Genomic DNA, 12280 nt, shown 5'->3' on the forward strand with positions numbered 1-12280 from the left:
GGGCCCAGTCTTTAAACCTCTCTGGGTGAGGTGGGTAGGGCTGTTCCCATTCAGTCCATGTTACTGATCTCAGATCATCAGACAGAACCAAGTTCCAGTTTACTGTCTTTGGATCCAGGCTCATTGGTGACCTTTGCCCTAGAGAGGAGAGAAGAATCAAAGAATCATGAATCATAGAAAGGTTACAGTATGAAAGGAGGCCATTCAGCCCATCGAGTCCGAGCTGGCTCAATGCAAGGGTAATCCAGCGAGTCCCACTCCCCCACCCTGCAATTTTTTTCCTTTCAAGTACTTATCCAGTTCCCTTTTGAAGGCCATGATTGAATCTGCCTCCACCACCCCCTCAGGCAGTGCATTCCAGATCCTAACCACTCGCTGTGTAAAAAAGTTTTCCTCATGTCACCTTTGGTTCTTTTGCCAATCACCTTAAATCTAGGTCCTCTGGTCCCTGACCGACCTGCCAATGGGAACAGTTTCTCTCTATCCACTCTGTCGAGACCCTTCATGATTTTGAATACCTCTATCAAATCTCCTCGCAACCATCTCTGTTCCAAGGAGAACAAGCCCAGCTTCTCCAGTTTATCCAAGTAACTAAAGTCCCTCATCCCTGGAATCATTCTAGCAAATCTCTTCTGCACCCTCTCAAAGGCCTTCACGTCTTCCCTGAAGTGCAGTGCCCAGAACTGGACTCAATACTCCAGTTGTGGACGAACCAGTGTTTTATAAAGGTTCATCATGACTTCCATACTTTTGTACTCTATGCCTCTATTTATAAAGCCCAGGATCCCGTATGCTTATTTAACCGCTTTCTCAACCTGCTCTGCCACCTTCAACGATTTGTGCACACATACCACCAGATCTCTCTGTTCCTGTACCCCTTTTAGAGTTGTGTCCTCTAGATTATATTGCCTCTCCTCGTTCTTCCTAACAAAATGTATCACTTCACATTTTTCTGTGTTAATTTTCATCTGCCACGTGTCTGCCCTTGCCACCAGCCTGTCTATATCATCTTGAAGTCTATCACTATCCTCCTCACTGTTTACTACCCTTCCAAATTTTGTGTCATCTGAAACTTTTGTAATTTTGCCCTGTACTCCCAGGTCCAAGCCATTAATATATATCAAGAAAAGCAGTGGTCCCAGCACCAACCCCTAGGGAACACCACTGTACACCTCCCTCCAGTCCAAAAAACAACTGTTCACCACTGCTCTCTGTTTCCTGTCACTTAGCCAATTCTGTATCCATGTTGCTACTGCCCCCTTTATTCCACGGGCCGCAATCTTGATGATAAGCCTACCATGTGGCACTTTATCAAACACCTTTTGAAAGTCCATATAAACCACATCAACTGCATTGCCCTCATCTGCCCTCTCTGTTACCTCATCAAAAAACTCCATCGGGTTAATTAAACACGATTTGCCTTTAATAAATCCGTGCTGGCTTTCCCTAATCAATCCACCCTCGTCCAAGTGACTGTTAATTCTGTCCCGGATTATCATTTCTAAAAGTTTCCCCACTGCTGAGATTAAACTGGCTGGCCTTTAGTTGCTGGGTTTATCCTTACACCCTTTTTTGAACAAGGGTGTAACATTTGCAATTCTCCAGCCCTCTGGCACCACCCCTGTATCTATGGATGTTTGGAAGATTAGGGCCAGTACCTCCATAATTTCCACCCTTACTTCCCTCAGCATCCTAGGATGCATCCCATCCGGACAGGGTCACGTATCTACTTTAAACACAGACAGCCTTTCAAGTACCTCTTCCTTATCAATTTTTAGCCCATCTCAACTATATCTTCCTTGACTGAGACTCTGGCAACATCTTCTTGCTTGGTAAAGACCGATGCAAAGTATTCATTGAGTCCCTCGGCCATCCCCTCTGCCTCCATCAGAAGATCTCCTTCATGGGTCCTAACCTGCCCCACCGCAAGAGATTGGTCAGACTGGGTTATTCCACTCAGATCAATGATTGACAGCTGCAGGGTGGGAGTGTCAGTATTTCCCAGACAGTGTCAGCCCCATATTACCTCTTAGACTGGATTCATCCCATGTTAAATCAATGGCCTTCAATCAGAATCCCTGTTAAATAGCAGTGTGTGGGTCCCAGTGCTGGACACTCAGTGCAAACACTGCAGTGGAGACACACAGTCGCAGTCAGTTTAATCACACAAGCCCCTGGCACTGTGCTCACTTCTCCCAGACACAATGGAGGGGATTCACCGGCACACAACACATCCCACAGACTCACAGTTCCAGCCCCACAATCTCAGCACCGGCTGTACTGGGAACACACAGCTCACAAGAGTGTGCCCTGCGCTCTCTCCCTCCTGTTACCGTTTCATCCTGAATACAGGAGTGTGCCCTGGGCTCTCTCCCTCCTGTTACTGTCCCATCCTGAATACAGGAGTGTGCCCTGGGCTCTCTCCCTCCTGTTACTGTCCCATCCTGAATACAGGAGTGTGCCCTGGGCTCTCTCCCTCCTGTTACTGTTCCATCCTGAATACAGGAGTGTGCCCTGGGCTCTCTCCCTCCTGTTACTGTCCCATCCTGAATACAGGAGTGTGCCCTGGGCTCTCTCCCTCCTGTTACTGTCCCATCCTGAATACAGGAGTGTGCCCTGGGCTCTCTCCCTCCTGTTACTGTCCCATCCTGAATACAGGAGTGTGCCCTGGGCTCTCTCCCTCCTGTTACTGTTCCATCCTGAATACAGGAGTGTGCCCTGGGCTCTCTCCCTCCTGTTACTGTCCCATCCTGAATACAGGAGTGTGCCCTGGGCTCTCTCCCTCCTGTTACTGTCCCATCCTGAATACAGGAGTGTGCCCTGGGCTCTCTCCCTCCTGTTACTGTCCCATCCTGAATACAGGAGTGTGCCCTGGGCTCTCTCCCTCCTGTTACTGTCCCATCCTGCCCACAGCTTGATTAAAGCCTCCATCAGTTTACAAACAGTACCGCGGATTCACCTGAGAATTCGGATGAATCTTATGCCCCTTCCGTTAGTCCCTGTTCACTGTGAGTTCCCCAGGACCCCCCTCCAGCCCTGAGTCTGAGACTCGGACCAATTCCGAGTTGTGGAGAGGAAAGAAGTGCAGGAACTCGACCCTCGAATCCTCTGAGCTAAACCCTGACTGAAGAAACACCAGAGAAAAACAAAGAGTTAAACAGAAATGAATCACTGCCCCCGTGATCCTTGTGTAAGATTATAAACAGACCTTGGGATATTCCCGCTCTTCCCGTGATCCCAGTCGACAGCTGGAGGACATTCCCTGGGACAGGGGCTGCCCCAGAGGAGCTGTGTGGGGGAGGAGTTACATTCGATGGGCCACTGTATTCGGTGGAAGCTGGCACTGTAAACAAAGCACACGGTAATTGGGAATTGTGACCCAGCGAGGTCCAGCCTCCTTCATATTACTGGATGGTGGGGTTATATAGTCTTTACATTTCTCTGTCATTAAATATTAGCAGATCCCCCGTGGCATTGCTCACACTCAGCGGGCCAGGCAGCATCTGTGGAGAGAACAAACAAGTCCATGCTTCGGGCGTTGACCCTTTAATACGTCGGGGTCAAAGTTCCTCGGGGGTTCCGCAGGGTCACTGCCATTTCCAGGGGTTCCCTCTGCCCACCCCTTACAAGGCCACTGATGGCGAGGGTGCAGAGCCTGAGACAGGGACTCAGTACCCCAGGATATCCCACTGTGTTTGGCCCTGCCAGGACCCAGACAATCAGCGGAGGCCGGTTCAGTGAGTGAGTCAAGGTGTACCGGTCTCCCGAGGGGCAAACGTGTACCCCTGAAGAAAAGGCCCACGGCCTGAGCAACCCCAGCCCAGGGGCGGGCGGGCACGGCAGGAGTGGTCTGGGCACCCACTGGCCCCGTGTAAATTCGGAGCCTCGCTGACCTCGCAAACTCCAGCAGGAGCAGGAGGGCCGGGATCTCCACCCACTGATTCCCATATCTGGGTATTTCTGGAATGGGTGGGTGGGTTTCTGAAGTGCCTGGTGTTACACTGGAAGCTGTTGTTTCTCTAGACACCTGCTGCCTGTTCGAAGCAGACCGGATTGTTTGAGCCAGTAATTAAGGTCAGAGCTTGTGGAGTCTGGGGACAAGCAGCAGAATGGATCGCAAGCTGGATACAGAACAGAAAACAGAGAGCAGTGATAAAGGTCGTTACTCAGACTGGAGGAAGTGGACAGTGGTGTTCCACAGGGATCGGTGCTGGGACCACTGATGTTCATTGGAAATACAATCTCTAAACTTGTGGATGACAATAAATTCAGGGGTATCGTTAATACTGAGGAGGACTGCGACTAAGGACAGGAAGATGTTAATAAACTTGCAGAATGGGTGTGTAAATGGCCAATGAATTTCAATATCGATAAGTGTGAGGTGGTGCGTTTTGGTGGGAGGAATGAGGAGGCCACATTCTCCTTGGAAAATAAGAGTCTGAATGGGGTCGAGGAGCAGAGGGACTCAGGTGCACAAATTCACAAATCATTCAAAGTGACGATGCAAGTTAACAAGGCCATAAAAATCGCAAACAAAGCACCATGGTTCATTTCTAGAGGAATAGAATTGAAAAGCAGGGAAGTTATGTTAAACTTGTATCGAACCTTGCTTAGACCACTCAGTACAGTTCGGGCCTCCATATTACAAAATGGATAGAGAGGCACTGGAGAAGGTGCAACAAAGATTTACCAGGATGACACCAGAACCGAGATGTTTTCACTATCAGGAAAGGCTGAACAGGCTGGGGCTCTTTTCTCTGGAAGAGAGAAGGCTGAAGGGTGACCTTTTTGAGGTCTTTAAAATTATGAAGTGAGTTGATAGGGTGGATGTGGAGAAGATGTTTCCACTTGTGGGGTCGTCCAAAACGAGGGCCACTAAATATAATATAGTCACTAATGAATCCAACACAGAATTCAGGACAAACGTTTTTACCCAGAGAGTAATTAGAATCATAGAATCATTACAGCACAGAAAGAGGCCATTCAGCCCATCGAGCCTGTGCCAGCTCTTTGTAAGAGCAATCTAGTTAGTCCCATCCCCCCGCTCTTTCCTGGTAGCTCTGCAAATTTTTTCCCTTCAAATATTGATCCAATTCCTTTTTGAAAGTCACTATTGAATCTGCTTCCACCGCCCTTTCAGGCAGCACATTCCAGATCAGAACTACTCGCTGCGTAAAAAAGCTTTTCCTCACGTTGCCTTTGATTCTTTTGCCGCTCACCTTAAAATTAGAATGTGGAACTTGCTACCACTTGGAGTAGTTGAGGTCAAAAGGACAGAGGCCTTTAAAGGGAAGCTAAATAAGTCCATGAGGGAGAACGGAATAGAGGATATGCTGATAGGGTGAGACGAAGCAGGGTGAGAGGAGGCTCGTGTGGAGCATAAACACCAGCACAGACTAGTTGGGCCGAATGGCCTGTTTCTGTGCTGTAAGTTTTATGTATTTGTAAGTTTTATGTAATTCTATGTAATTCGAATGGTAACCTCAGGATTATTAGCCGAGCCACGTGCTAATTGGCATCGGGACAAACGGATCAGGAAGGTGAACATGTGGCTGAAGGAGTGGTGTGGGAAGGAGGGGTTCCATTTCATGGGACACTGGGACCAGTACTGGGACAGGAGGGAGCTGTACCACTGGGACAGGAGGGAGCTGGACCACTGGGACAGGAGGGAGCTGGACCACTGGGACAGGAGGGAGCTGGACCATTGGGACAGGAGGGAGCTGGACCACTGGGACAGGAGGGAGCTGTACCACTGGGACAGGAGGGAGCTGGACCACTGGGACAGGAGGGAGCTGGACCACTGGGACAGGAGGGAGCTGGACCACTGGGACAGGAGGGAGCTGGACCACTGGGACAGGAGGGAGCTGGACCACTGGGACAGGAGGGAGCTGTACCACTGGGACGGACTCCACCTGAACCGGGCTGGGACCAAGGTCCGAGTGGAAAGGATAAACAGGGTGCGAAGATGTCTTTGTTCAGAAGTGTGCACAATGTCACACTGTTGAAACTGGAGGCAAACACAAGACTGGGCCAATCCTGTCGGACTTATTTGGACACAAGACTGGCCAGGCTGAAGGATTTTCTTACACAGAAGCAAATAAAAACAAAGGTATTACCTGGGGTGAGGACATACTCAGAGAGCACCTGGAGAATCTGAAGAAATATATCCCAGGAACAAACATGATTTTTACAGGTCTCCGGAAGAAGAGTGATTGTGAAGACTTGAGAGCTGACCTTAAACCTGCCACAGCCAAGTAATGTTCAACCACAGCATCTGCTGCCTTTATTTATTTAAAAAGGGCTTTAAATTAATATACTGGGGGGAGGTCTCAGTCAGAAACAATAGTAAAATGATAGGTTAATGATTGATAAAAGGGATAAGAGCAGAGTTCAGGTTATAAATAGTGATAGAGACACTCCAGGTGAAGGGAACACTGAAATAACTAAAGTCGTTACAGCAGGAGTGAGAAATAAGAAACATGTTAAATTACACAAAGTGAGAAAGGCAGCAACAGGGCAGAAGGTCAGGTTCGGGTCTTTTGCCCAAGTAAGGGTTTTATTTACTAATGCACGGAGTTCAAGAATTAAATTGAGTGAATTAGAGGCTCAAATGCAGCTTGGGAAGAGCAGAGTGGCTCAACTCAGAAAGGTGGTGAATTTCTTGAGCGCATTCAAGATAGTTTTCTGGAACAATATATTCTAGAACCATCAAGAGGACAGGCCATGCTAGATTCAGTAATGAGTAATGAGCCAGACCTAGTTTATGATCTAACAGTAAGGGAACATTAATCAAACAGTGATCATAATATGATAGTTGACATTACATAATATAAATGTTAGGTTTGAAAAGGAGAAACTTAACCCAGTTACTAAGATTCTAGATTTTGATCAGGCTGACTTTAATGGGATGAGAGAGACTGACGACAGCACACTGGTCAAAACTGTTATCTGGTAAAACGACAGATGATCAGTGGGAGGTGTTCAGAAAAAGATTTGAGCTTAATACAGGATCTGTATAAACCCCTAAGGAGCAAGAGCTCAACTTACCAAATAAAACAGTCACAGTCAACAAAAGAGGTGAGAGATAAGATAAAACTAAAGGGAAGAGTAAAGTGTAGATCCAGGGGACTGGGAGAGATTTGAAGAACAGCAAAGGAAGACAAAAAAGATAGTGAGAGCTGCAAAAAGAGAGAATGAAAACAAACATACGAAGGATATCAAGATTAACACAAAAAGATTTTACAATTATATTAGAGAAAGGGTAGACAAGGGGAATGTGGGCCCTTTAAAAATAGATGCAGGTAATATTGCAAATGAAAATAAGGAAATGGCAGACTTGTTGAATAATTACTTTGTGTCAGTCTTCACCACCCTAAATATTCACTCCCTCCACCACCGGCGCACAGTGGCTGCAGTGTGTACCATCCACAGGATGCACTGCAGCAACTCGCCAAGGCTTCTTCGACAGCACCTCCCAAACCCACGACCTCTACCACCTAGAAGGACAAGAGCAGCAGGCACATGGGAACAACACCACCTGCACGTTCCCCTCCAAGTCACACACCATCCCGACTTGGAAATATATCGCCGTTCCTTCATCGTCGCTGGGTCAAAATCCTGGAACTCCCTCCCTAACAGCACTGTGGGAGAACCTTCACCACACGGACTGCAGCGGTTCAAGAAGGCGGCTCACCACCACCTTCTCAAGGGCAATTAGGGATGGGCAATAAATGCCGGCCTCGCCAGCAACGCCCACATCCCATGAACGAATAAAAAATAAATGTTCCCTATTTTTATTAATGACTTTGATAACACAATAAAGGGCCTTATATCCAAATTTTCCAATGACACAAAGATTGGAGGCATATTAAATAGTGGAGACAGGATCATAAAATTATAAAGAGACATTGATAGATTAAGTGAGTGGGCAAAACTGTGGCAGATGGATTTCAATGCTCATGAGTATAAGGTCATCCATTTTGGTCCAAAACAGGATCGATGTGAGTATATTTAAACGGTGAAAAGCTGGAGCAGTGGAGGTCCAAAGAGATGACGGGGTCCGTGTAAACAGATCACTGAAATGTAGTCGTCAGGTCCAAAACATAATCAAAAAGGCGAATGGAATGTGAGCCTTTATAAGTGGAGGACTGGAATATCGAGGGGAGGGAGTTTTCCTACAGCTGGACAAATCCCTGGTTAGACCACATCTGGAGTACTGGGTACAGTTCTGGGCACCGCACTGAGAAAGGATATATTGGCCTTGGAAGGAGTGCAGTGTAGATTCACCAGAATATTACCAGGGCTCCAAGGGTTAGATTATGAGGAGAGATTATATAAACGAGGCTTGTATTCCCTGGAGGTTAAGGGGTGATTTGATTGAGGATTTTAGGATTTTGAAAGGAATTGATCGGGTCGTTAGAGGGAAATTTTTTCCACTGGTGGGGGAGTCTAGGAAAAGGGGACATGACCGTAAAATCAGAGCCAGGCCAATCAGGAGAGAAGTTAGCAACTCATCATTTTAAATCTGAGATCGATAGATTTTTGCTCGCCAAGGGTATTAAGGGATAAGGAGCCAATGTGGGTGGATGGAGATAGGATACAGATCAGCCATGATCACATTGAATGGTGGAACAGGCTCGAGGGGCTGAATGGCCCACTCCTCACTGTAATTAATGAGATAAGACGACAGTGAGTCTGTGTGAGTGGCCAGTGTCCATGTGTCAGTATTATCATCTCCTGGTATTGCAGGTGCTGGGTGTCATTGCAGATTGACATGGTTGCTGCCACTGTGTGGTTTGTGCTGATTCTGATTGACAGTTCTAGTAACGACCCAGCTGGGGGGGAAGTGTGACAGCTGCTGCTGTTTGCTTTAATTCACCTGTGTACTGTTTAACCCCACGTTACAGCACTGAGCTCTGTGGAGACTGAAGCACCAGAGTTATAAGGACTCGGAGAAAAGGGCAGCAAATACTCAAAAACACTTGTTCTGTTGGACCCAGGAAGCCAATCGATGTGTGGGAACAAGTTAAGTCCTGTTTTGTGAACTCATCCACTGATTGGCTCTTGCTTCTGTATAGTTTTGCTTCATGATAAATACTAATTACTATTTTTCACCCGTACAGAGAACAAAACAGACCGACTGTGTATTGTGTCGAGTGAACCAGACAGCACGGGTGTGACAGACCCTAACACAGTGAAACTGACGGGGCAGGTATTACAGTCGGTGAAACCGACAGGAAAACGGGGTGTGAATTACAGAGTGAAACAGATCAGTCAAGTATTAGAGAGTGGAACAGATAGGGCGGGTATTAAAGGGAATGGAATAGAGAGTCACAGTAATACAGAGAGTGAAACAGACAGGGCAGGGATGGGAACAATTCAATAAATAAATCCTTTTGATGCCAACTGTGGGAACAGTCAATGTTCCTTAAATCAGTCAGTATCAGGACTTCCATTGATTTCAATCTCTCTCTCTCTCTCTCTATCTGTTTATATTTGTGTATTTATTGATTGTGTCTATATCTATCCGAGTCTATGTGTGTCTCTGTGACAGGGCGTGTGTGTCTGTGTGAGTCTCTGTGACAGGGCGTGTGTGTCTGTGTGAGTCTCTGTGACAGGGCGTGTGTGTCTGTGTGTGTCTCTGTGACAGAGCGTGTGTGTCTGTGCGAGTCTCTGTGACAGGGCGTGTGTGTCTGTGTGAGTCTCTGTGACAGGGCGTGTGTGTCTGTGTGAGTCTCTGTGACAGGGCGTGTGTGTCTGTGTGTGTCTCTGTGACAGGGCGTGTGTGTCTGTGTGAGTCTCTGTGACAGGGCGTGTGTGTCTGTGTGTGTCTCTGTGACAGAGCGTGTGTGTCTGTGCGAGTCTCTGTGACAGGGCGTGTGTGTCTGTGTGAGTCTCTGTGACAGGGCGTGTGTGTCTGTGTGAGTCTCTGTGACAGGGCGTGTGTGTCTGTGTGAGTCTCTGTGACAGGGCGTGTGTGTCTGTGTGTGTCTCTGTGACAGAGCGTGTGTGTCTGTGTGAGTCTCTGTGACAGGGCGTGTGTGTCTGTGTGAGTCTCTGTGACAGGGCGTGTGTGTCTGTGTGTGTCTCTGTGACAGAGCGTGTGTGTCTGTGCGAGTCTCTGTGACAGGGCGTGTGTGTCTGTGTGAGTCTCTGTGACAGGGTGTGTGTGTCTGTGTGTGTCTCTGTGACAGAGCGTGTGTGTCTGTGCGAGTCTCTGTGACAGGGCGTGTGTGTCTGTGCGAGTCTCTGTGACAGGGCGTGTGTGTCTGTGTGAGTCTCTGTGACAGGGTGTGTGTGTCTGTGTGAGTCTCTGTGACGGGGCGTGTGTGTCTGTGTGTCTGTGTGACAGGGCGTGTGTGTCTGTGAGAGTCTCTGTGACAGGGCGTGTGTGTCTGTGTGAGTCTCTGTGACGGGGCGTGTGTGTCTGTGTGAGTCTCTGTGACAGGGCGTGTGTGTCTGTGTGAGTCTCTGTGACGGGGCGTGTGTGTCTGTGTGTCTGTGTGACAGGGCGTGTGTGTCTGTGAGAGTCTCTGTGACAGGGCGCGTGTGTCTGTGTGAGTCTCTGTGACGGGGCGTGTGTGTCTGTGTGTCTGTGTGACAGGGCGTGTGTGTCTGTGTGAGTCTCTGTGACAGGGCGTGTGTGTCTGTGTGAGTCTCTGTGACAGGGCGTGTGTGTCTGTGCGAGTCTCTGTGACAGGGCGTGTGTGTCTGTGTGTGTCTCTGTGACAGAGCGTGTGTGTCTGTGCGAGTCTCTGTGACAGGGCGTGTGTGTCTGTGTGAGTCTCTGTGACAGGGCGTGTGTGTCTGTGTGAGTCTCTGTGACAGGGCGTGTGTGTCTGTGTGTGTCTCTGTGACAGGGCGTGTGTGTCTGTGTGAGTCTCTGTGACAGGGCGTGTGTGTCTGTGTGTGTCTCTGTGACAGAGCGTGTGTGTCTGTGCGAGTCTCTGTGACAGGGCGTGTGTGTCTGTGTGAGTCTCTGTGACAGGGCGTGTGTGTCTGTGTGAGTCTCTGTGACAGGGCGTGTGTGTCTGTGTGAGTCTCTGTGACAGGGCGTGTGTGTCTGTGTGTGTCTCTGTGACAGAGCGTGTGTGTCTGTGTGAGTCTCTGTGACAGGGCGTGTGTGTCTGTGTGAGTCTCTGTGACAGGGCGTGTGTGTCTGTGTGTGTCTCTGTGACAGAGCGTGTGTGTCTGTGCGAGTCTCTGTGACAGGGCGTGTGTGTCTGTGTGAGTCTCTGTGACAGGGTGTGTGTGTCTGTGTGTGTCTCTGTGACAGAGCGTGTGTGTCTGTGCGAGTCTCTGTGACAGGGCGTGTGTGTCTGTGCGAGTCTCTGTGACAGGGCGTGTGTGTCTGTGTGAGTCTCTGTGACAGGGTGTGTGTGTCTGTGTGAGTCTCTGTGACGGGGCGTGTGTGTCTGTGTGTCTGTGTGACAGGGCGTGTGTGTCTGTGAGAGTCTCTGTGACAGGGCGTGTGTGTCTGTGTGAGTCTCTGTGACGGGGCGTGTGTGTCTGTGTGAGTCTCTGTGACAGGGCGTGTGTGTCTGTGTGAGTCTCTGTGACGGGGCGTGTGTGTCTGTGTGTCTGTGTGACAGGGCGTGTGTGTCTGTGAGAGTCTCTGTGACAGGGCGCGTGTGTCTGTGTGAGTCTCTGTGACGGGGCGTGTGTGTCTGTGTGTCTGTGTGACAGGGCGTGTGTGTCTGTGTGAGTCTCTGTGACAGGGCGTGTGTGTCTGTGTGAGTCTCTGTGACAGGGCGTGTGTGTCTGTGCGAGTCTCTGTGACAGGGCGTGTGTGTCTGTGTGTGTCTCTGTGACAGGGCGTGTGTGTCTGTGTGAGTCTCTGTGACAGGGCGTGTGTGTCTGTGTGAGTCTCTGTGATGGGGCGTGTGTGTCTGTGCGAGTCTCTGTGACAGGGCGTGTGTGTCTGTGTGAGTCTCTGTGACAGGGTGTGTGTGTCTGTGTGTGTCTCTGTGACAGAGCGTGTGTGTCTGTGCGAGTCTCTGTGACAGGGCGTGTGTGTCTGTGCGAGTCTCTGTGACAGGGCGTGTGTGTCTGTGTGAGTCTCTGTGACAGGGTGTGTGTGTCTGCGTGAGTCTCTGTGACGGGGCGTGTGTGTCTGTGTGTCTGTGTGACAGGGCGTGTGTGTCTGTGAGAGTCTCTGTGACAGGGCGTGTGTGTCTGTGTGAGTCTCTGTGACGGGGCGTGTGTGTCTGTGTGAGTCTCTGTGACAGGGCGTGTGTGTCTGTGTGAGTCTCTGTGACGGGGCGTGTGTGTCTGTGTGTCT

This window comes from Heptranchias perlo, unplaced genomic scaffold (genome assembly GCF_035084215.1).
Source record: "Heptranchias perlo isolate sHepPer1 unplaced genomic scaffold, sHepPer1.hap1 HAP1_SCAFFOLD_192, whole genome shotgun sequence".
In the NCBI taxonomy this organism is placed as follows: domain Eukaryota; kingdom Metazoa; phylum Chordata; class Chondrichthyes; order Hexanchiformes; family Hexanchidae; genus Heptranchias; species Heptranchias perlo.